This window comes from Emydura macquarii, unplaced genomic scaffold (genome assembly GCF_026122565.2).
Source record: "Emydura macquarii macquarii isolate MOO-44397 ecotype Brisbane River unplaced genomic scaffold, CSIRO-AGI_Emac_v2 contig_2897, whole genome shotgun sequence".
NCBI lineage: Eukaryota > Metazoa > Chordata > Testudines > Chelidae > Emydura > Emydura macquarii.
This window is the reverse complement of record NW_027133034.1, coordinates 8765153-8790682: the sequence shown is the minus strand read 5'-3', so window position 1 is coordinate 8790682 and position 25530 is coordinate 8765153. Positions and strand designations below refer to the sequence as shown.

The 25530-nt window shown below is 38.3% G+C and overlaps 1 long non-coding RNA gene across 1 annotated transcript; it reads left to right on the top strand.

Moving 5' to 3' along the window:
• The first annotated feature begins 2805 nt into the window (after positions 1 to 2805).
• On the top strand, positions 2806 to 5498 carry LOC137167062 (uncharacterized). The gene is made up of 3 exons (XR_010923957.1): positions 2806 to 2961; positions 4879 to 5039; positions 5166 to 5498. It is a non-coding gene; the product is annotated as an uncharacterized lncRNA (long non-coding RNA).
• The last annotated feature ends 20032 nt before the right edge of the window (positions 5499 to 25530 follow it).

Below are 25530 nucleotides of genomic sequence, written 5' to 3'. Positions count from 1 at the left end.
AAATGACAACTAATTGGGCCACTATCTTTAAATGAAAGAACGCCTCCACCAAACACTACTCTGAGAGGGAAATCTTATGGGACTTAACAACACAGAGAAAATACAAAGAGAGGCCTCAGCTAGACAGAGATGGTAGTGTATCATGATAAGTGGAACTGGAATCATAGAGGGCCTATGTTCCCTGGAGGGACTGTGAAGAGATACATGGGAAACAGAGAAGTGGTGAACTTAGGCTGGAAGCAACTCAGCCACATGGACAGAGAAGTGCCCAGGGGTTAATCAAGTTCCACTTGTTCAACCTAACCTGCATTCAGCTTCTCTCTTTTTGAGTGAAACAAGTGGAACCTTGTTTGGGCCATATGTGACATCTCACATCCTGGAAATGAGTCAGACTATCTTTATAATGAGCCCCTGATATGTATTACCCAAACTTTGGTATGTCCAGATCAGAGTGCAAATTTTATGGCATAACTCCCTCTATTCTATCTCTATATGTAAACGTGTGGGAAATAAAAGTTTCACCACCTGTACAATGGAACTTATTTGTGCTTCAGAATCTTATGTACCCAGACAGTGTGGGACAAATGTGAACATAAAAGTCAGCTGGAAAGGAGAAATTGCCACTGAATAGTGCATAGCTGTGATTTGGTCAGAAACCTAACTGTATAAAAGTTGCTCAATTTACCACACAGCATATGCATCAAGAAGGGCTGATTAGGAAAATAGATTCAGATTACTTTGTTGGCTAAGTAATTGGTCTTTGAATGTCCTAAAAAGGAAACTATAAATTTTATTTTTATTTTGTATCAGTGTCTCCTAGCCCATGTCTAACTAACCAGTATTGATGTCTTTTAATTAAACCGTGCTTGATATGCTTGCACTGTAGTGGTGCATACTGAGTGTGCATGCTAGGAATTCCAGATAAAGTAATTATGCTATTTGTCACTGTCATGATTAATGTGTGACAGCTGTTATGACAGCTGTGCCACTGTTTTGTCACAACACTATGTTCATCCATAACAAAATTAGCTGTCTCACTCAAAGGTACACACTTGCTGCTATTTCCTTGAGAAGTCAACAATGAGGAAAACTGAGGAGGAATATTACATGAACTCTGTGACAAATAAGAAAAATGACATCTTTATTTTTGTTTCTTTAAATGAATATATAGCCTGCTTGCCTTGGAAATGCAGAGAGCTCACATTTAGAAAACAAGCTGTCACACTGAGCCAATCCCCCACTAATCTAACTAACAAGGTCTCTGTATGTGAAGGGATCGCTTCATAATTTGAACTTACCTTGTCAGGCAAGGCTTTAGATGTTACCCAAATTAGCCCTGGCTGTAACTTTCCTGTCTGTCAGAGTGGCAAACAGCAAACACAGTATATAACAGAAGCAGAAGAGCACATCAGCCTCTCCTTTAGTAGCCAAGCAAAGTGAAATAAATAACTTTCCGTGCATTTCCGTGCCTCTTCCCTCCTCCCCCACCCCAACACATACAAACAAATGAATCACATTGGGTTTAAGGTAATTCAAAATTGAGACCTAAATCATCAAATTAAATGCTGTTATTAATAGTTAACTAACATCATTTCATATGGAGCCCTGAAACGGGACTATAAAAATCATAAAAGACTGATGTGAAGAGACAGATGGCTACAATAATAGCATTATTCTCTAGCTTTGGGTAAAGTGCTCACTGTATGTTCTTTAAAAACAGAAGAACATGCTTTGATTTCCGTTTGGCATGAAAGATAAATACTGAAACATCAGGACTCTCTGCCGTATAGAAGAAAAATGCATATCTTGCCAGATGTGCATATTTATGTTCATAGGAGTGTGTATATTTAAAAAGAAGAGACACCCACTTCTGCTAATAACCTTATTAGGAAATGTTAATATCTGCATGAATTGTACCTTATTTTCCCCAGCATTCAGTTCAAATAAGAGACATGTGGTGCTTCTTGTCGCTCCACCCACTCACAAACCCAGAGGAAGAATATGCACAGTATTAATTATATTTTATCACATGCCTAAGATAAAGGGGACTAACTCAATTATTGTTATCACCAAACAGTTTATGTCAGAAATCATAGGCAGTATGCACTGCTAGTCACAGCTCAGAATTTAGATCTCAGACAAAGTGGAATATTTGGAACAAATAGTAAAAAAGCATCTTTATTCCTAATTGGTGAGAGATGATGCACCAGAGACTTCCTGAGTCAGTCCAAGGGTGTATTTGATGTACGGCCATTTCTGCGGCAAACCATCATTCCAGGAGTATGCAAATAAAATGCTTAGTGGTAAAAAATATCTTGAAGAAATAAAAGTTAGATAAACTGCAACCTCTGCAATTCTCTGCAGTGTGTTCACTTTTCTTCTCGGCTATAAAGGTGAGATTACTGCAACATGTTTGTGCCAGACAGGGAAATATAATGGACACTTTCATTAGGTAAAGAGTGATAGTGTAGAAATGAAAACATAAAAAACTCACACAAACACTCTATGAAGGTATTTCCTATGGGAAGATCTAGATTAATGGGACTAAAAACACACTTTAAAGTAGCCCTAACTCTAGACCCACTGCAACATTAGCTGAGATTAACCACCATGATGTTAGAATTTCCCAATTAGGAGGGAACTCTGCATCTTATACAGGTGAAGCGCCTCTTTTCATTAATCATAATAGGTAGCCTTCCTTTTCTTGTTAAGACAATGACCCATTGTAGGTGTGGAAATTGTAGAGTCAGGTTCTTCTTCTAGTAGAAACTGCCCTACAAGTGAGTATGAATCTGGAGAATTTTATCAACCCTGTTAATGAATAAAAGTCTAGTGTGTCTCTCCAAACAGTGACTATCTACAGTAGAAAATGCACCACAGCAACATAAGCTGCCCTGATCTGCTATTAATACCATTGAAGGATGCAACAACAGCTTCCTTAAAAACAAGCAGAGCCTTAAGGTATACGTTCCAATTTTATAAAGCCAAACAAGCCTCAGTATTACTGAGCAGCATTAGTCACTCTTAGTCATAGGGAGGTTACAAATAGCTTCTTTTCTGAAGTTTGTTTTCTTTATAACTTTGGATGGGAAAATTAATTTGGTCTGAAAATTGCCAGGAAATGTTTTTGCAAACACAGTTCTGAGCTGAAGTTAATTAAAAATGCTCTGATTTGGAATTTTGACTTTCGTATAATGAATGTTGTGTCCCAATCTAGCTCCTTTTGTGGTTTATGACTACCTATCCCTTTTATGAACTTTCCATACAGTTCAATTTATTTTCCTGCTCGCAAGCTGTCTGGGCTTGAAGGAACTAGACTATGAGAGTTTAATGTTTTTTGTTGCAGCTGTGGGTAGCGTTGGGCTACATCCTACTGATTCCAGTTAGCATTTGTTTACTCCCACTGAAGTCAATAGGAATAGAGTCTTGCACTGTATGTGTTTGTAAGTATTTTCCCTTCTATTGGCTAGTTGCAGCTTGCAAGGAACACAGTGATCCTTTTAGATCTGACAACTAACAGAAACTGTATTTTAACTCATGGGGTAGAGGCAGCTGTTTCCTTGAGCTGTAGGACCAGCTTTGCCAGTGTGTGTGGCTTGTCCTGCAAAGGCAGTGGCCTCCTGCAACCAGAGACCCCTAAAATAAAGTTGATTTGATCCCTTTTGTAATATAAACAGATGAATGTACTTAATCGGTAACATTTCCTCACAAAGATCAGATGTAGGAACACCTGTAATAGAATTCAAGGTCATGTGTCTAGAAACAAGGTGAGCAGTACTTACAGGATGATGGCGTGGTGGGATGGGGTGGCCAGTGTCCTGGAATACAATGACTCTGAAAAGGTCGTTGCTAATAATAATCAGCAGAATGTGCATTCCTAGTGTGATACTATGGTTACTGTAATCCTTGGATGAAGAAACAGGGCAATAATGGGCAGGGAGGTGTTGTTACCTTTGTACAGGGTATTGGTGAGACCACTAGTGGAATACTGTGTCCTGTTCTGGTGTCATTTTAAAAAGGGGGTTAGAAAAATTTTAGAGTGTGTAGAGAAGAGCTACAAGAATGATACATGATCTGGAATACAAGCCTTACTATGAGAGACTAAAAGAGCTCAGGCTATTTAATGTCGTGTGGTGACTTAATTGTGGTTGCCTCTTTAACCTTTCACCATGGTATAATTAGCGACGTAAGGAAAAGATATCTGATAGGAGAGGGCTCTTTAATCTAGCAGACAAAGACAAGAAAAAATCCAGCTGGAAGCTGAAGTCAACAAAATTCAAACCGGAAATAAGACATTTTAAGAGTCAGTGTAATTAACTTTTGGAACAGATTATCAAGGAATATGGTAAATTGTCCATCCATTAGAATCTTTGTATCAGATGTGATGTTTGTCTTAAAAAAATCAGCTTTAGTTCATACACAAGTTATTCAGCTAATTTGAAGAAAGCTATGGTTTGTGTAATGCAGGAGGTCATACTATGTGATGATAATGGTCCTTTCTGGTCAGAAATCTATGACTCTAACTAAAGGGATATGTACATTTGTGAGAGATTTCAGATATTGACAGCATCTTTTTCAGAAATAATTTCTCTAATTGGCATTAGACCCTAATAAGTCAATGTGAAATATGTGTATAAACTCTTTTATGTTCAAGAAAACTACACTGTAGTGGTGATTAATGCACAGGAAATTTTACTTTCAATTCATGTTTGAGTTCCCCTTTCTCTTTTACACTAAATCAGGGTTGTCCCTATTGTAAGCTACAAAAGGTTTGCAGATCAAGATTTTTCTCAAAGTTCTGGCATGTGTGTTTGCCCTTTCTAGTTTCAATCATTTTCTGCACCAGAAGTTCTTATTATATGTTTGCCTTATCTTTAGAATGTGAAAATCCAGAATGTGCCAAGAATATGCAGTGGTGCATCAGGACCACTAACAAGATCTGACAAAGTAGATGTCGTTCTTTGGCACTATGAAATCAAGTCAAGCTTTTTCCTGACTCTTCTGTGTGCCAGTGAATCCATGTTGCTGCTGAAGATCAGGTAAGGTGTTTTAAATCTTACATGCAGTAGTTCTTGCTCTTTTTTATTCTGTGTATGTTTAAAGGCAAATGAAAGGTATCGCTCTCCTCATGAAATAAAGGGAAGTGAATCTCTCTCCCCATGTAGGTAGAAATCCTCAAAAAGACAACAGAATTCTGGTACCTGAACGCATTACAGTAAGTGTATTTTCATATTTCATGCTGCTCCTGCCAAACAAAAAACCAGTGGGAAAGACAAGATGCAAGAGGCTTGTGAGCTTAAGTCAGTCACTGAGGAACAAAACACCAAGCGTCAAAAAAGGACCTTAATAGCTGCTGAGGTTATGTTGAATGGAAAGACTGATGCATCCGATTCTCTCCTATTAAACTAGTGGTGCTGTGCTTAAAACCTATACCAGTAACTTTGTATATGGGAGGGACTAGGTGGATTCTAAAGAATTAATAAAAAAAATTAATGGCTCATGCCCAGATAAATGAATAAAATAGATTATCGACATTAAAAGTAAAAGGTTTTAGAAGTACAGTATGTCTAGCAGACAGACAGTAAAATCAGATGATTTCACTAGCAATAATGACAGGGAAATCAGAGACAACAGAAAAGGAAAGAGCAGAGACATTAAACAATTACTTGCAGTTATCTTTACAGCTGTTAAAAGTTGTCCCATTTGGGGATCAGATTTCTAGGAGTGAGCAGAAAAGAACTTGAAAGTGTGTAGATAACAGTAGAACTAGTGACATGAATAGAATAAAGTTAAATTGATAAGTTGCCAGGTCCAGAAAAAAAGCATTAAAGAGAATTAAAAGAAATTGGAGTAGAGACTGAAAAAATTTTAGCAGACATTTATAAACATAGGTTGCACCAAAAAGAGTGTGAGACGGTTTGGTTTAGACTGCAGATATTATTACTACTGTTAAATTATGTAGAGATGAGACCAAACTGGACTAATGGCTTTCACCCAATCTCAGTCTCCACTTACTGAAATTTGGACCCAGACCTGCACTGGACAAACTCATACAGTTGCCCATAAGGTGCAACATGTACCTGTAGTTGAAACAAACCTAGAAAGACCTAAATCCAGAAGAGGATACCTTTTGGCTCATCCGTAGAGTTGTTTCCTAGAGCCAGGAGGATCTTAATTCAAGCTGAATATTTAGCATGCACTTACCATCTCTATCAATTGGATGGAGGACTCTGATACTTAGCAAAGGTTACTCTAGTATCTGACACATGAGAAAACACATGAGCTGTGGTGAAATTGAATCAATTCCCAGAAAGAGAATGGGTGGGAATAAGATATTCAAAGAATGAGGCCGTAACTGATCAAATCCATTCTAGTGTCTGCCATCATGTAGGAAAACAGTAACTTAAATCAAGAAACTAGAATTTGGCACATACAAAAAAGTAGAAGAATTAGATAAGTTCTGCTCATAGAAAATGCATTGCTTTCACCCACGGCAATGACAGTTTAAGAGTAATGTGCATGGTTTTAAATATCATGAGATCATATTTCACATTCATATGCTTTGCATACTTTAGAGCAGTGTTTCTTAACCTGGGGTTTTAGAGGGGTCGCAAGTGCAGAGCTGGTATTGGGGGTGGCAAGAAAGGCAATTGCCTGGAGCCACAGGGACGCCATGAAACTAAGTGACATGCCTCAGCCCCGTGGGGGTGGGACTCGGGCTTCAGGGGTGCAGTAGTTTGGAAAGGTTAAGAACCACTGCTTTAGAGCCTTGGAAGATGTGGTCAACACTCATGATTTAAATAAGTCAGTAGGAAAAATGGAGCTTGCAATTTTTGATGGCTATCACCAAGCAGGACCAAGTCCATTGGGGAGTAAAGATAGAAACTAGTGGTAATTGTGTTACTCCTCTGGAAATCATGGGAGATAGCAGCACAGGGAGGGAGGAATCCTGGGCAAGCATGTCACTGCTTATCAATCATACAGAGAAGAAAATGAAGCTGTGTGGTACAGGAAAACTGTTTCCTGCTCTCGTACCTGATTGAAGGATTGCTATATGAGAGTACTGAGGATGTAGAGTAACGCTTGCTGAAATCAGAGAGAGGTGCTTTTATTTTGCTTTTAACAGAGGCTGTTGCTCCCTCCCATTCCTCCTTTTAACCACAACATTTTACAGCATTGTATAAAGAAATTGTTTTTTCAGAATACATATGACAATTTCACTGACCGTTCAGGGTGTCAGTCAAACAAAATAAGGTAAACTTTCTCTCATCCTCTACTGACTGTATCTATCCTGATCCTGGCTGTGGCTAAACTTATGGAGATTTCTGCACATGTTCTATTCTTATCAAACTGTTAAGTACCTGTAAAGTTGTTAGCCTTCTCCTATTAAAATAGGAATTTGATTCCAGGACAGAAGAGTGGCACACAACACTCTTGAATATACCCAGTGTATTCTATAGCTAGATGGACTTGTGCTGGCAGAAAACCTTGAAATCTTCCTGTGATGTTTACACTGCTGGTTAATTTTCACTTTCGAGAATTGCAGCTCTGCATTTCACCCATGTTCATGCTCATGTTTTAGTTTTTGTTTAGTTTCTCTTAAAAAGAAAATAAATAAGCAGGGCTTGATTAGAATTGGTATTGCCTTTGCATAATATTTGCGTGGATTCTCTCTCTCTCTCTCTCTCTCTCTGCATAAGTATGCTTATATATTCTCACTTTATCTCGAATGTAATACATTAGATTCCATCCCTGCAAACACTTAGTTTGTGCTTCCATTTATGTTTATAAGCCCTATTGCACTCGGTGGATCTACTTGTTAAGTATATGTTTATGTGCTTTGTTGAATCATACCTAAGTATGCTTAATGACATTTTTAAATAAAATGTTGCTATCATATAATGATAGTGAAAGAAAATTGAAAGAAGGGAGAAAAAAAAATTAGCTACAGAATTTAATTCCTTCAGATTTAGTTCTTTTTATTTTCAAAAAGGCTTCTAAATATGAGCATGTAAACTTGGATGCCTGTGGGAAAGATGACTCTAAAAGTTCCAGACAGACCTGAGGAAAAGGGAATCAAGCTGAGAGTAACTTTGGTGTCTGGCTTTTGAGGAAAAAAATTTGTTGTCATCTGAAAGTGATTTGCATAAGTAATTATCATTGTTTAAAAAGCACCACGTGACCACTCTCAATCTTCTCACACACCATAAATTTTAGATTGAAAAGACAGTTGGTAGGCAGTGGCCATGAGAAGACCTGACAGGTCTTTGTGAAAACCAACAACAAAAGGTCTTTCTGCAAGGCCACAGTACAAGAAGTAAGATTAGCAGGATGCCCTTGTACATCCAACAATTTTCAAAAACAAACCTAAACTGAACTTGGAACAAAGACAGCAATATTTAGTTTTTACATCTCCTAATGCATTGCTGTAAAACTACCAAAATGGCAATTAGGCCTTATGTGCCTCCTTTTCTCATTATCCACTATTCGTTTTAAATAGTTGCCTTGACAAATTAGCAAACATAGATAACAAGAAAGAGTGGTGTTGCCTAGGACTGTGATCTTTTTCTAAGTTAGTTTTGCTTAACTGTACAGTCTTGCAGCAAGCAATAAAATAATTGCAAAGTGATATCCCGACAATGAGATGCCGCAATACCAAATAATCGATCACACATTGATGCAATGCTCTAATGCAAGCAGGACATTGTATCATCATTAAACAGTGTGTGTCTGGAATTCCACGCAACCCACTATCGTATCCCACTCCTTCCTCGTGTCTGTCAGGAGGCATGAAAAGGGAGCCTGGCAGCTTCTAGTCCATTAGTTTGTCATTGTGTGTAATGCACTGCGTGTATCAAAGAATATCAGGAGTGCACAGCTCACTCTGCCTATTATTGTTCTGATCAAATCGGTGAACTCTAGAAGAGCTGGATGCAATAAACCATGACACAATGTGTGTAATAGGCATTCCAGGTCTTGTCCAACTGTGTATTATTTGGGTATGCTCTGGTGATTACTTACCAAACTCTAGTGAGTACTGCTATTCACAGACATTGTTCTTGGCACCTTAGTTGACAGGTCCTGCTACTTTTTATCACCATCATCCCCTAGTGAACTTCCCTGTGATATGCTGTGAAATCCTGGTGACTGGCAAGTGCAGATCAGGTATCACACTCACTCACATTGCTTTCAAATCCTATGTACAATACCTGCAAAATATATTGATCAGATTATGTAAGAAATAATCCCAGACATTAGCAGGGCTGCATGTCTACTAATCCAATAGGTTTCTATACGTATGCACCAAAGGAAAGGGAAGTATTCAGCAACCACAGTCTCCCCTTCTATAACTGTCAGTATGTTCCCCATTTGAATATATTTTCATTCTGTTTAATGTAATACCTTTTCCCTAGCCAGTAAAATCTATGTAGAGAGGACTACAAGGACATTACTTTCTGCTGGGTGGCCAGTTTTCTGCCATAGCAGTGTTTGGTCAGGTCAGGTTAGGTTACAAGGACTTTCCTTCCCTGGGTTATGACACACAGCACCTGTCACCAGTTGCTTGACTGCTTTGTCAGTGGCTGCCAGTCAGAAACTGACGTAAATCATCCAAGTCAGCGTCGGGAATGTTACACAACACTTGCCTCCAAGTTTTACTTTAATACCTGAGGTTTGCGTTACTGATATTAAATAAAAATTCTTTGCAATGAATTTTAAATGAAGCAAAAGCTCTCACCAGAGATTTGTTAAAAGCAAACTAACAGTTGTTCTCTTTTTTTTTTTTATCCTTTTTAGTAGAAGGGCTTTAAATTATATATTAACCAAAAAGGTAAACAGAATAAAATAGGCAATTAAATATTAATGGAAGATGTAGTGGAATTGTCCTGTGCTGCACTTAAAATGGCCTGAAAGATTGAGCTGTGAATTGCTCTCCCCTAGGTATTGAAATATTCATCAGTGCTATTTAATAAATGTTCGTATTCGTAGCCACTCATGTTTACACTGCAGCACTTGCAGGAGAGTGCTTACTAAAGAAAACATTTTAATGGAAGGTGAACTTTCCTGTACAGTGAGTCACCTTAAATTATGTAGAGGAGAAGAGAAATCTCTGAACTGACAAATGAGAAGTCTGCATAACTTAAGAGCATCTTTTCTTAAAAACTGCCAGTAGATGGTAAAAGGGCCTTATGGTTCCAAGACTATTTTGAAGCTTTTAAAAATTCATTTTGTTTGCATTTTAAAAATATTTAACCTTTCCTGCCTGTGCTGAAGTTGTTTTCTATGATGACTTAGGCTAGATATGTGATTACTGTAAAACCCATCTGCCTGATGGGAAGGAAGGGGAAATGCAGCAGAATAAAACTTGCATTATAAATTAATTAACCAATTAAAGTTCTTCTTCAGGTGACACAGCACTGACTCAGTTTGCTTATACACCATGTTAAACTGTATTAAAATATTAATTACCAATCATATTGGATTAATTAATGACCACACCAATGACTAAGAAATAACAATGCTTAGTGCTGATATAGAAACTAGCAAGCATCCAAGGATCGCAAAACACTTTATAAACATTAAGAACTCAAACATAGTCCTGCTCTGTAATTGCCTGTGGGAAGCACCTGGAAAAGATTTCCTGCCACAGCTCCTGGATGCACAGAACCTGTGCGTTCCCTGTATACAATTGCTAACTTCGATCAGCTGACCACATCTACTTCCTGGTGTGTGGGGAGAAGATGGTGGAGAGAGCCATATTCTCCCTACCTGCTCCTGAGAAGATAGGAATAGATCAGCCTCTGTACTCTCCCAAATGACTGCAGTTCTACCTGGCGTTTACTTTAGGTATGCAAGGGGTGGCGTTTCAAAACATTTACAGTAGTTCCTTCTTCTCTCCTCTATCTCCCCTAATTGTTCTGCCTGGTTATGGGGAAGGTGGGACTATTTTTAGATTCTGTTAAAACATTTAGCAACAAGTATAATGCAGTTTTCTCTATACCTCTCCTGCTACCAAGCTCTTGACCTCACAAATACATGTATTTACACTCAGATGGCATGATGGCAAGAGGTTTTTTTTTTCATCTTTGTTCTTATTCCATTGGTAATAGACTGATTTCAATGCACTGACAGGGCACCCTACACTTGGAAATGCTGGAATTTGATGGGTGGGGGTGGAGTGGTTTTCTTTCCACATTGTGTATGGGGTCTGATCCAAAGCCCATTGAAATCTATGGAAAGACTCCCATTAACTTCAAAAGGCTTTGGATCTGACCCACAGTGATGCTCTGGTGACGTGGCTGTGGAGTTGTGAAAGCCAAAGAGTACTTGCTTAGAGAGAGCCTGATTTTTCAAAAGATCAGAAACCCTGAGCCATGCATAATAGTATGTGGCTAAGTTCTACCATGTGTACAGCTGTGAGCTCCATTTGTGCAATTACCAGGACTTCATGCATAGATCAAATAGCTATAAATGGCCATTTGCGTGTGCAGTCATGATTATGAAGTGTGCAAATGGACACACAGATGGTGTACACATGGGCATGATCTAGAGTTGCTTCCCTTTTGGAAATCAGCCCAGGGTGAGCTGACTAGAAACAACTTTAGGCATTTAGTTGGCTATTGTAAAATCAGTTTGGATAAATTATAAATTGGTCTAAAACTTCACTTAAACTGAAATAAGCCTAAAACTTTTCTTATTGAAAACGAGTGAACATCCATTTTCTACATTCTGGAGTTTGGGAGGGTGGGAAGAGACTCCAATGTCAAGTTGTTTAGCGGCCTGGGCCCTATTAGAGAGCCTGGCTGACAGAACGGTGTTAGGCCCATTCAGAGACGATGACTAATTGAACTGATGAGCCCCACAGATATTCACTGGAAGCTAGAGACTAGAGGCTGGAAAAAAGGGAAGAAACTAATTGTGGTGCAGATCTGGGCATTGATTCACCTAGAAACTTTCAGGGGAATGTGAAGTTAGATCAAAAGACTTGGATTTGAGGATAAATGTCTGAACTGTTGTTTCAGATTGATGCATGTACCCATAAAAGGCTAGTGCTGTCATACATGCTTGCCTGATTTCCATCAAACCACTTGAGTTTAATTTATATAATGAATGTTAGAACTGTGGGTTGCTCCATTTCAGATGGCCTGGTGACAAGCAGACGATATGATGATAATATAGAGAGTTGAACATTGAGGCTGAATAGATCTGCTACACGTTTCCCTGTGGAGGGCCATTTTGGTTGTAAAGTAGTATGTTCAAAAGTCAGATTTGTCTTGACTGCAGTGCTGAAATAAATATGTCAGTGAACTGAAATAAGCTTCCTCTCCCCCCCCCCCCAAGGTTAGGTTTTAGTTGATGTGTGCCATTCCATGTAATTGACCACAAAGTCAACCTTTTCAAAATTCAGATCTGGCATCCAAGGAATACTTCTCAGAGGTTAGGAGGTTATTTTCAAACTTGCAATAGCAAACACTTGTTACAAAACAAGGATATGCTAATTATGTTCTAGTGCTGAAATCATAAACTTTTCAGTACAAAGTGCTACCCAGAGGAGTTGAGTGGCAATGTTGGTACCATGAAATCCTGTTTTACTCTTATTGATGTCACTTAAGTTGATGCATGTACCAATAAAAGGGCAGGCGGGGAGCTTTGCCACTCAAATGAAATGATAATTTTACAAGATAAATTGAAGATGTCTAAAAATTTGAGAAATTCTTTCTTATTTGCCTTTTTAAAAAACAACCAGATAAAATGAACAGTTGTGTTTTTTTTTGTTTTTTTTTAATTTCATATATGGAACAAAAAATTTAAAGCAAGATCATTTTTAACACTTTTGAAACTCCTTGCCTGTAAAACCTTATAAGAAAGAGTTATACAAAACTTGAAAAATGTAGTCTGAATTCATTCAAAACTAGTGTGGATTTGGTTTTCATTAATGAATCAGAAACTCACTCCAGGTTCGTAAATAGGCTACAGGCCCTCTCACACTGAAACGTTTGGGGAGCAGCGGAAGGGGCTATAGTGTTTGGCACTGTGCAATGTTATGTTTGTGTGGGAATAACCTGTAGGTAGCAGCTGTGCCTAAGAAATTATTCTTAGTCGAAGAGAGATTTAGGTGGAACAAACTCTTCTAGTGATATAGCCAGCTTCTAAAAAACTGCACTGCAGCTGATAAGCTTTGTTTCAAGAGTGAAGTGTTAAATTTTCAAATAAGCATAGTAATAACACTATCTGCAGTAATGCTATATGGTTTCTCCCAGTAATCTTACAGGGGCTGCTGTATCTATTTGTACAGGCGTAAATACCTGCCCTTTCCTGGTTACTATGCGGCCAGTCCGCCGTCCAATCTAGTATTCAGTAGCTAAGATAATCTAAAATCAAGATCTAACCTATAAGAATATTTATTATTCAATTAATTTTAAAATTAAGTTAAATTACATGAAAGGACAGTTAAACATAGTCAACAGGTCAATAGTATGAAAACTAAAGCCCATTGATAAAATTTAAAATATGGAGAATAAATATATCTAAAATATATCTAAAATCCACAGGATACACGAAATGAATGTTCGGGTTCACTGTTTATCGCTAAAAAGAGCCAACATATCCGTCGTAGCATACATAGCAAGTCTGCACACACTTTCTTTAAAACTTTTAAATTTATCAATACCTAAAATTTTAAAAATTTCATCATTTCTTTCACTCCATTTACCTCTCGCCCCAACCACAAATCCAAAGAAGTGGATGATCTTCCCACCAGTGAGCTGCAGCACCTCCTCCTCCAACTCAGAGTAGTATGCCTCCTTCTCAATGTGGGCTGCCTCCACACTGCCAGCGTTGTCTTCCCATCTAACTGTGACATCCACAACGGCTACCACTCCTTCCTTTTCAATAATGAGGTCGGGTTTTCTCAACTTCCCTTCTTTATTATGAAGGTAAGGTTCAATCCAAATTTTACATCCTTTATTTCCTACTTTATCAATTAGTGCTTTAACTATTCTATTATGTCTTTTAATTCTTGCTTCTTTCATTTTTATACACTGACCAGAGATATGAGGAATTGTCTCTTTGACCTTACCACACCATCTACATAACCCTTCCTCCATCTTCCGTCCTCTTGCTAGAGCTTCCCTGGTGGGAAAAACATTCGCTCTCGTTTGCAATGCCGCAATCAGAGAGGAGGACCTGGCCAAGCAAGGATATTTTAAAAACGAATTACTAATACAATCATTTTTAAAATATTTAATACCAATTCCCTGACATCTTAAATTACTCCATTTTAAAAACTCTTCATCTCTCCACGTTTTAGGATTAAGGGACATGAAGCCCATGAACTATAGTCTGGGAATGCCCCTGGGTTTTTTTAATGCCAGCACAAAGGATCATAGAGTAGAAGGACAAAACAAGAGGTTATAGAACATCTCTCCCAGGTGAAGTACATATAGGTGCTGGTAGGAGAAGCAGAAAGTACAAGACTGTAGGGATGCAGGGGCTAGGACTTGCCCTCCAAAACACTTTTTGTTAGTGTAAATGGGAGACATTACAAAAGTTGCCTTCCCACCATAGATTCAAGTTACAGGAGAGTAGTCATCCAGCACCAGGTAGGGACAAAGTGGACTAGAGCAAGAAAAGCAGGGCTTGCAGGTTGGAACATACTCTCCCCCAGAAGCATTCAATGGTATTGGAGTAAGGATCCTGGGATTGCGAATAGGGACCCTCCTTCCTGCCCTCCCCCCAAAAAAGAGTAATCTTGATTAAGTTTTTTAAAGTTTCTGGAGCAAAGTCTGTTTTCCAAGCAAAACAGCTGACTCATCAAGAGACTCAATCATCTTCCATCACAAGTCATGAATTCACATGTGATATAGCATGGCCATTTTCTTAGAAGAAAACCTAAAGTAAAAAGACAAATTTCCCCACAAAACCTGTGTGTGAGAGATGTAGCATTTAAAAAATTCTTCATATTTGCATGGAAATAATGGACCTCTAGCTCTGGAAACATCATAAATCACATTGTTGCTATACATCATATTATTGTTAATTGTAAAAGTGAAGGGAATGTGCCTCTTCTCCTGTTATCCAGAGTTGGAATTGGCTGATGTTGCAGGGAGCTCTTGTTCCTGTTTTATTTGGGGATGAATAATCTCTATTTTCTTCAGCATTCTGCTTACACCAACACAGCTGCCAGGTCCCACTGAGTGACTGGAAAAATGCTGCTGTCTTTGTAACAAGAGCATTAAAAAGTTGCTGGATTAACTGGTTTAAGACCATTCTGCCTTCAGAACAGAATGGATCAAAGAAATTTGCTAGAAGTTATGACAAAGAGGCTGCAAATCCACTGCATTATGAAAAACAGTCCACATACTAGGTTGCACTTTCATCAGCATCTTTTCAAAGGCAGGATCACAATAAATCCATACAAAGTTCTAACATATTTAAATCGTCAGTGAACCATTGCACTGAATAGGTAGCATTCCCTAGTCTTGTACTGATGCAAGCGCAGAACTATTTTTGTGTTAATACAAGTATGAACACTATTTGAGAGAAGTACTGTCTTAAAGTAAGAAACACTCAAGGCACACGCATGCTGCTTATCTTCCTTATCACAAACATAAAGAAACATAATAATCACCCATTCTTGAAATTTCCAGTTGTTCCTCATTCATTTCAGGATCTAGTTTAGAAATGGTTTTAAAATCTTCCTCTGTGGATTTACTCCAGTCCACTTCATGGATCTCTGATCTCTGTTCACATTTCTGTTTGTTTAGTACCAGACTCCCCTCTCCTCCTCATCCGACAATTGCACTAGACTATTGACATGAGTCTTTTTCTCTGGAGGTCACCAAGTACGGAAAACTTATTGTATGTCTCAATCTCATTTCAGATCTCTGCTGAAAATATCTCTCTCTCTCTCCTTTTCCCGTACCTCTTAATTTATTTCTTCCTTTGGTGTGCATTATTAACATGGTACCTGAATTATTTACAGTAACTCTGTAAAATGTCATTAGTGAAAGCAGTTTCACTGGTGGGGAGAGGGTGAAAGCCAGATTGCAGGAGGCTGAAGGAGAGAGAAGATACCACTGGTTGGAGGAGGAGACGATGGAAGTTGGACAAGCCAGGTGAAGAGAAGAGGGATTTTAGGAAGGTGGGAACAAAAATGTAGAGAGGAAAGTGCTTGCAGAGGAAGAGAGCGTAAGGATAGAGTGAGAAATAAAATGTGGTATAGCATGGCCATTCACTTGGGGGAGTGGGGGAAACAGAAGAAAATACTAAAAGGAGCTAGACATCACAGTGGGGCAAGGGGTATGGTATTGGGTTGAGAGGATAGGCACACAGATACAGTGGTGATGACTAGGCAATGAAATCCTAGAAGGGGTGAGGTTAGAGGAAGAAAGGAGAGAAGCTCATTCAATAGAGGAGGAGAAGAAGACTAAGAAAAGAGGTAAGAGGGGAAGGGGAGGAGAGAGGTGTGAAGAAGTATTTGTGTTGGATGGTGTTGATTTTTGTTTTGATATAGTCAGCAAGATCTTGAGGAAATGGAAGGAGATGGAGTAGTCAGTTTAAGGGGAGAAGCCAAAGTAGAGAAGGGGGCGATGGTGAAAGGCATGTGTCTACGGAGGAAGGAGAAGTGCAATTGCTTAGCATCGGAGAGATTTTGGGAGAAAGCAGCACTGAAGAGGAGAATCCTATATTGAAGGCAGACACCTTTAAAGAACCTCCGTGGAGTGAATGTAGGAGTGGGTGAGGTTATAAATAGAAATTGTGTAATCTATGAGGGGAAGAACAAACAGACAGGAGGAGGAAGCTGAGAAGTCAGAATGATCAATACACTTGTTAGTGATGGTGGAATGGAAAGGAAGAGTGGATGATTATTCTAGAGAGGGACCTTGGAGTCAGTTGTTGCTGGTAAAGATCACTTCGTTCTAATTTATCTGAAAGAGGTTTCCATTTTCCTTGAAATCTTTCCATTTGACCCCCTCATTCTATAGTGGTCTCATATAATGCATTTTGTAACATATTCCTTTAACCAGTACCTCAACAATATCCTCAGTACACTTACTAAAGTACACCTTGTCCTTCCCTAAACTAGATTCAGTATATGCTCAGATTTTGGTGATCCCCATGAATACATAGTTGTGGCAATTTTAGTATTCCATGCACTTTCAGGAAAAGATTAGTCCTTGTTCCATAGATAATGGGGATATTTTAAACTTTTTCACCAACTGAGCTTGCATACGGAAGCTCCGAAGCAGCTGTAGTCTTGGACCTGCAGGTATGATATGTCATGGGACACATTTTTCAAGCTATGTGCAGGAATCAGGTGCACAAATCCACTTATTTTTCTAGTGGGATTTACACTGAGCTCCCTGTGCACAGCTTTGCAAATTTATCCTAAACGACTACACTTGTAGGATAACACTGTATTTGGCTTCATATGCAATTACCATCAAGGTATGTAACACATCTGGATTGTATGTAAATATTCTCACTGCAACATTCTGAGCAGTGACACATTCACTTAATCTTCTTTATTAAACTGAAGGGGCCATCATGTCTGCCCTCCCCATGTAGATCTCCCACTGAAGTCAATGGGAATTTGGCTCACATGCTGGATCAGACCCCAGAGCTGCATCTCGTTTGTGAGGCAAAAAGGGGAGAAGCGATTGGTTTGGATTGAGAATCTAAACATGCAATGGAGTTTCTTATAATTAAAGTATACATTGACTTGATGGTTCCTATTAAGGTCTGTTTAAAGTAAAAAGCATGAAAAAGGTTCTCCAAAAAATGTAGTACAAAACTATAAACTGCATCCTATTTTCTCATTGAGTCCACATGAACCTGCAGTCTGAGCACCAATCAGTGGCTGGTAGATGTGGTTTCAGTGAGAATAGCGGTTTTACATCCGGAAGTGCAAGCAATATTTCCTTTAAATGTGTAAAAGCACAATCATACACAGCCCCTGAAGATTCAACGCTGGTTACCACAGCAATCTTCTCCATATAAAAGATAGCTACGGTGCATAGCACGGATGTGTGATGGTGGCAGCTGAGAATATCAGCAGAAACGGGTAGAGAGGCAGCAAGAATGTGTTAGATAAGTGGATAATGTGAATGCTGCTCTGTATCCCAGGTGCACAGCTAGTAGGAAAATGGAAGTGCAGGTGGAAATCATTTAAAAACTGAGTTCCTAGTTTTCATTGATTTTTTTTTTTAAATCATGCTCTATCTGTAAAATAATAATAAATTATAATGAGACAAATCAGGGTAAAATGCTTGCATTACCTGTATATGAATGTGCACATGCACCACTGCTATCTAATATGATGATGATTTAATATTTATAATGAAGTAGTTCCTAGAGCGATCGGTCAGCATTGTTCTATTTTGGTAGGTATTGTAAAAAATACATAAAATGTCATCATCCCTTTCCCAAAGAGTTTATAGCTCTTTGGGCTGAACATACAGTATCAATTCTGTTCTATCTTATACATGCCTCTTAAATCTGGAATAGCGTTTAAAGGGATGCACAAGTTGTTGGAAATACAGTGTACAGTTACATTTAAATTAAAATAAATGCAACAGAGACCTGAACAGGGATCATATACTTAAACTTCTGTTATAGTCAGACAAATTTTTTAGTGGACTGAGCAACCCTGCGGTCAGTAAAATACACCTGATTGCCATATGGCACCTTCCAGTTCATACGGGCAAAATCTTTCAGATATGGAAGCACAGTGTTAGTCTCCTAAATCCATAACACATCTCAGTATAAAGTTAGGAGCCTCACTAGAGGTACACTCTTTTAAAAATCCTGGCTATAGGTTTCAACATATTCATGTAGATATAATATGTAAATCACATAGGAACTCGGTTAAGTTTGTCCCCTATCCATCCTGCAGAATCCTAGAATCAATGAGCCACACTTCTAGGTGTTGTTTCTCCTGCGTGTGAGGAATGGAAAAGTTGTAAGTTACAGCAGTCTAAGGCAAGTTGCAACCTTTTTATTTCTTCTGCTTTTGGAAGGGAACAGAACAGATATGGCCCTAACTACACCTCTTTTTTAGAAGGTCATGAATGCATTTTTCTTAAAATGATCGGGCTCTTTGTACAACCTTATTATGTTCCCTATCTCTTTGCTCATAAATTAGCATAATTTTTTGGTGTAACTGCATTTTTTTTTGTCAAGTGTCCCATGTGTCAGATAGAAGAATCAAACCTATATTTGTCCTTTCATGAGACCCTTTCAGTGAAGATATAGATGCAGAAGAAAGCATTTAAACTAGTATTTCTTGCTCTCCTGATTCCTCCATGGATTAAACAATAATCTGAACTAATGAAGTAAAATAGATGTAATGATGACTTTTCCACCAAAGCAGGCAGACATACGCAGATGGACTGGTAGATGACAAAATCCATTTGTGGACTGCCAGATTAGATTAGCAGACCTCAGTTTACAGTTTCCACTAGAATACAAGGGAGATACCTTGTTAGTTCAGGTAGAGCATTAAGGATGCATTTGAGTAAAAATCCAGTAGGACATTAGACATTTTAAAAAACATGGAACCAGTGTGAATTCTGCATAATAGCTGCTTATTTATAATCAGCATAAAGAACTGAGCTAATTAAATATTTTCAGTTTTTAACTGAATGTTGGCTATTAATGAAAGCTGAAGAAAATTCAGGAAGAAATAGTGAGAAGAAAATATTGTGTAATTTATTATATTAAAATATCTATTACACTATAAAGATTTAAAAGGAAGATCCATGCTCATTCTTAATAAAGTAACAATATTGAATCAGTGAGGTGTAGTGGATAGGATAATAGATGGAAAATCATGAGACCTGGCTCTACCACTCTGTGAATTTGGACAAGTCATTTTACCTCTCATTTCCCCGCCCACACTTTGACTGTCTTGCCTATTTATATTGTAAGCTCTTTGGTACAGAAACTGTCCCTCTCTGTGTGTATGTACAGTACTTAGCACAGTGGGGCCCTGAAGGGATACTGAAATATAATATTATAATACTGCGAATATTTGATCATTAACTCTAATACAATAAACTAAGGATGAGATTAAAATGTTTTTGAAAATATAAACAATACAGTTCCATAATAAACAAAATGGCTGCCGCTGGCATCTAGTAATATTCTGTGCAAGAGGGATAGGGTGAAACTCTGGCTGCATTGATGACAATGGGAGGTTTGCGCTGGCTTCAGTGGAGCCAGGATTTCACCTATCATGCTCAGGAGGGCCTGATTCTGTCCGGTGATAGCCCAGCCTGTAAGCTGCTCTCATTGACTTTGGTGGGAGTCAAAGGCACTCATTTCCCTCATAGAAAATGCTCAGCTCCTTCTAACCCAGGAGTTAAGAGGGTGATGCATTTATTAGTGAGCAAACATATTTTAAAAGACATGATCCAAGTTACCTTATCTCAATGGAGTGAAGACTGGGGATAGTGTTGTCGCTAGAGACTTTCATCGGTATAACTACATCACTCAGGGGTGTGGAAAAATCCACAGCCCTGAGTGATGTAGTTATACCGACCTAACCCCTGGTGTGGACAGCGCTACGTCGCTGGGAGAGCTTCTCCCATTGACATAGCTATGCCTCTTGGGGAGGTGGATTAAATATGCTGATGGGAGAGCTCTCTCTCACCAATGATGCAGATTCACCAATGCAGAGTTTTAAGTACAGACCTGCCTTAAATGAATTACAAAATGAAATATGGTTATACGTGGCATGAAGACCACGTAAAAGGTAACTCAGGGCAGGAAACAAAAAAACAAGTTTAATATATACACCATCCCTGTTTCAACTGGATAATGTGCAGGGGATTCAGGTGGGATGGGATAAAGCTCGAGAGGAGACCCAAAAGCATCTTAGTATGTTTTCAGTTCACAGTGGGCAAAGCATGTACTTTCTTAGCTTATTACTTTTATGTTAGGTGTGGGGTGGGAAGAAAGGAAAGGGAGAACAAACATGATATCTCTACGGGCAAAGAAGTTAAGTGCATATCTCAGCCTCTCAGATCCTCCACCTTGAATGGAATATCCTTTGATCACTACTCCCCAGAAGACTAGCACTGATGATTGTCTGTCTGATTTAAATTAGCAGTTCACAGAAAAATCAATACCATCTTCCATATCTTTCCATGCATCACACATTCATCATACTTCCTCACAAGGAAGTTTCTTTGGCAAATTCTTCCAATTTGTTCCATCATAGAACATTTCAAAGGCAAATATTGGGGTCTTTTAAAGTATCTTTGTGAGCCAGGGATAAGTGATTGCTGGAAGAATTGCTTCAGCTGTTCTAAGATGCAGATGAATAAAACCCCCAGAGGCATAAGAGTTCCTGCTTCTCTTTTTCCATTCAAATACCAATCAAACTTGGTTGATGTGCTTCCATTGGTGTCACATGTATTCCAATCAACGCTTCTATCACATAAATGCAAAGTGCTAAGGGGATGTATATAGCCTGGCTCAGTGAATCAGACTGTGCAGAATACTTACCCTGAATACACTTATTTGGAATATCTAAAGTTAGGAATACAATTTGTCATATAGTGTGAACAGTGAGTGATTTCACTATTAAATGGGACAGAAATCCTCTGGCACACGCTTTTGAATGTGAATACCCCTTTTATTTCATGTAAAGCAGGCAAACCAGAGATATGCAATCAGTCACCTGCTAGAAGGGCAGTGACAGTATGTTTGCTGTGACACTATGTTTTAGTTTTGTGACGGTTTTTCTTTTTAAAGGTAACAGTTTAAACATGTTTCTCAAAATAATCTTCTGGTTTGAATGTGGCTTTAGTAGCAATGCAAACAAAACAATAGAGTAATGTTTTTCAAAAATTTCCGTACATTTGGTTGCATATAGATTCCAAGGCCAGAAGGGACCATTGTGAGCATGTATTCTGACCTCCTGTATACCACAGGCCATACAACTTCCCCAAACTAATTCCTAGAGCAGATCTTTTATAGAAAAACTTCCAATTTGATTTCAGAATTGCCAGTGATGGAGAACCCACCATGACCCTTGGTAAACTGATGGTTAATTACTCAATTAAAAATGTACACCTTATTTATGATCTCAGTTTGTCTATCTTTACCTTCCAGCCTTTAGATTGTGTTTAAACCTTTCTCTGCCAGACTGAAGAGGCCATTATTAAATATTTACATGAAGGTACTTAGACTGTAATCAAGTGACCCCTTAACCTTCTTTTTGTTAAGCTAAATAGATTGAGCTCCTTGAGTCTGTCACTATAAGGCATATTTTTTAATCCTTTTATCATTCTCATGGCTCTTCTCTGATCCTCTCCAATTTATTAGCATCTTTCTTGAATTGTGGACACCAGAACTGGACACAGTATTCCAGCAGTGGTTGCAGCAGTGCCAAATATAGAGGTAAAATAACCTCTCTGCTATACTTGAGATTCCCCCGTTTATGGATCCTAGCATTGAATTAGCATTGTTGGCCACAGCATTGCATTGGGAGCTCACGTTCAGTTGATTATCCATGTGATCAGATGGAGGGAGGGTCTCCTGCCTAGTGATTATAGCCTATGGCATCAGTCACTCTTAGGTTTAGGGGATGGCAATTTTACCTAGTGAATACAGTTCTCAGGGTGGGAATTCTGCCTAATGGATATGATACAGGGTGGGGTAGGGGAACCCACACCCTCCCACTCCACCTGGTTCTAACCCAGGGCTCTGAGAAGCTGGTTCAGCTGTTCACCTGTGAGCTTCTCTGGGTCACTTCCTACCTTGGTCTACACCCATCTGGCCACCACCCATCTTTGGAGAGCATCACCTTCCAGCCTTTTAACCCTGGTCCCAGTCGCTGGATGCTCTGGCTCCTCCAATCTCTGACTTGGTGTGTGCTCAACTCATGTCTTCGCCTGGAGCTCCCAGGACACTTCATCCTCCCTGGCTTGCCAGCCCCTGACTGAGCTACCTGGCTGGCTTTTAAACCCCTCCTCCAACTCAAGTATGTTTGGCATGAGTGGAAAGGTGGAGTTGTTCCGTAACTCCCTCTGGTCCAAAGAGGGGTTTATACACCTCCGTCACAAGCCACCACAACCCCAAAACCTTTTTCAGAGTCTCAGCTTCCTGAGAGAGATTCCCCCACCCAGTAAGTATGGCCTGAATTCTTTGTATACCTTTGTATTCAGATATATTAAAATGCATGTTATTGCTTGCACCCAACTAACCAAGTGATCCAGATCACTCTCTGTCAGTGACCGTCCTCTTCATTATTTACCACTCCCCCAGTTTTTCTGCCATTCTAAACTTTATCAGTGAGGATTTTGTTTTACTGCTGTATATTATGCATATACTACAGATCAGGGAATGGAGAAGAATTAATGTTAGTGTTTCTCTTCATTTTGAATGTCCTTGTTTTGTGAGATGCATGGTAGGTCAGGTAATATCTTTTATTGGACCAACTTCTTTTGGGAGAAGGGACAAACTTTTTGAGCGTCACAGAACTCTTCTTCAGAAGCTCAAATATTTGCCCTTCCACTTATAGAAGTTGTTCAATAAAAGATATCTCACCTACCTTGTGTGTCTCATATCCTGGGACAAACATAGTTTAACAACACTGCAAACAACTTGGTTTTTTGTTTTAGTTATCCCTTTAAAGCAATTCATTTCAGTTGGATTTTTTCCCCCATGGTAGTACTTAATATCTCTGGACTCTGTGCGGGTCTGCCTTTGAATACATATTTAGGTTCTTTTCACGGCTGCCGGTTAATTGCAGTTAACTCAAGCGATTAACACACAACAAATTAACTAGATTAAAATAAATAGTTGCAATTAATTGCAGTTTTAATTGCACTGTTAAACAATAATATACCAATTTATGTTTGTTATAAATATTTGTGGATGTTTTTCTACATATTCAACTATATTGATTTCAATTACAACACAGAATATAAAATGTACAGTGCTCACTTTACATTATTTTTAAAACAAATATTTGCACTGTAATAAGATAAACAAAAGAAATTGTATTTTTCAATTCACCTAATACAAGTACTGTAATGCAATCTCTATTGTGAAAGTGCAACTTACAAATGTAGAATTATTATTATTTTGTTTCTACATAACTACACTCAAAAGCAAAACAATGTAAAACTTTATAGCCTACAAGTTAAAGCATAAAAGGGCATATGAATGTTTAACATATCTGGCATGTACAACAGTGTCATGCAAATGCCTGTCTCACTTTCAGGTGACGTAAATAAGAAGCGAGCAAAATTATCTCCTGTAAATGTAAACAAACTTGTTTGTCTTAGTGATTGACTGAACAAGAAGTCCGACTGAGTGGACTTATAGGCTCTCAGGTTTTACATTGTTTTGTTTTTGAGTGCGGCTATATTTAAAAATGAATAAATAAATAAATAAATAATTCTACATTTGTAAGTTGTACTTTCACAATAAAGAGATTGCACTACAGTATTTGTATGAGGTGAACTGAAAAATACTATTTCTTTTGTTTATCTTATTGCAGTGCAAATATTTGTTTAAAAATAATAATGTAAAGTATAAACTGTATACTTCGTATTCTGTGTTGTTATTGAAATCCATATATTTGAAAATATAGAAAAACATCCACAAATATTTAGAGTACATTTAAATTGGTATTTTATTATTGTTTAACAGTGCAATTAAAAAGGCAATTATGATTATTTTTTTAATTTGCGATTAATTGCAATTATTTTTAATCATTTGACAGCCCTAGTTCTTTCTTTTAAATGTATATTTACTAAATTAGGATGTTGAAGTGCCTCTAGAGCAATTAGGATGAAGTATGGTGTTAATACATGGACTGACATTTATATTCCAGGCATTATCTGTGTCCTCTGGAGCCCTCGAGATCAGTAATTTATTATTAATCCATAGTATTGAGTCATTGCCAATTAACAATGTTGTGTGAACTCACTACCTTTTAAGGCTTCAGTGAGATCATTGTGTGCTCAGCATCTCTCCATATCAGACCAGTTTTAATTCCATTTACATGCTTAACTTCTGCATCTTAAATTGAAAATTCTGTATGTAGTTTTTGTTGTTGCTGCTTTGACTATACTCTTTGTTGAAATATATGTATCTATAAATGTAATCTGGTCTTTCAATACCACAGGGCAATATGCATAGAGATAGTATTTACAAAAGCACACTACATGGCCTAACTCTGCCCTACTGAAGTCAATAATAAAACTCCCACTGACATCAAAGCATGCTTCTATTATTATTTTAATTATGATGACCATAGCACCTAGAGCCCTAGTCCTGGATCAAGACCCCCATTGTGCTAGGCTCTGTACAAATTTAAAACAAAAAGATGGCCTGTGACCCAGAGAGTTTACAATCTAAGCATAAGAAAAGAGACAGTAGATCAGTACAGACAGGCCAAAGTAGGAGTGCAATAGCTTGCAGGGCGAGGTTACATAATTAATTATGGACTTAGTCCAGTGCTGAGCCCATTTGAAAATTTCAATCTAGATGTCATGAGTACATTGAGACTTT